The sequence below is a fragment of the Marmota marmota genome, unplaced genomic scaffold (genome assembly GCF_001458135.2).
Source record: "Marmota marmota marmota unplaced genomic scaffold, marMar, whole genome shotgun sequence".
In the NCBI taxonomy this organism is placed as follows: Eukaryota; Metazoa; Chordata; class Mammalia; order Rodentia; family Sciuridae; genus Marmota; species Marmota marmota.
In genome coordinates, this window is record NW_025999984.1 from 765,310 (window position 1) to 766,447 (window position 1,138).

Here is a 1,138-nt window from a genome sequence, read left to right on the forward strand (position 1 = left end):
AAATCAGGCAGAAGGAGAAAGACAGAACATATAAATGACAAAGTGAGAATTAGAAAACAAAACCAAAGAAAGATGAAATGGGGGTCCCGCAATAGGGAAGTGTGTGGGTGTGACATTCGAGGGTACTATATGAGCATGTCATAAAATAACTAGTAACTCTAGCACTAGAAAGCAATGACCATTTAGAATTACATAGATGTAACCATGTGCTACTTCCAGGGTACAAGTGAAGTATTCCCCACCCCTTTGTATGATTTTCTCCAAGTGGGTACCACTTACCATAGCTCAGACAGCCTGGAAATTTCAAAACACTTTACTAAATACTAAGGGAGGATAACATACAAAAACCCTTTGTGAGAACAGAAACCATTAGAAATGCTTGTCCTCAGGTAGGGGAGGGTTTTGATGCTCTGCGTGCTATGTGCCAGCTGCAGACCGCAGGTCTGCATTCTATTTTCCATCCTGGTCTTGTTCTTCTATTCTGATATATTTTCTCCTATTTTTTAAAAAAATATATTTATAGTTTCCCATTTTGGCTGCACATATTCCTGCAAGCAGTCTTCAAAATTTGTAGAAGGAGCCAGAGTGAATGCACAATAAATAAGTGAATATTTTACACACTAAACGAACAGTTGGCATAATTTATAATCAACTGACCTTACTTCTTATTTCCCTTCCATCAGGGAGAATAATTCTGCTCACCAACCATGAGCAATTCTCTACAGGTTTAAGATAAAGAAGAAATAATAACAACTGACATTTTATTGACTGTCTGCTGGGTGTGAGGTCCAAAGCCAAGGGTGCTTAGAAAATATTGGCTCTTCTTTTCTCTGCTTAACCACTCTTGGGGCATATACTATTTATGATTCTCTTTACTGACTAGAAACTGCAGTTGAACATAGAACAGCTTCCACAGTGAGTAGAGGCAAGCTCTATCCCAAGTCCACTTGACAAGAGAGCCAGTGTTTTATACAGTTCTTCAATCCTTATGGGATCTTTATCTTTTCTAAAGAGATTGAAGTATAATTCTCAAAATGATAAGCATGCAAGGTGATAGGAACGTTAACTAGCGGAATCAATCACTTCACAATAGTATATCACATAGTACACTGTAAATATATACATTTCTATTTGCTAA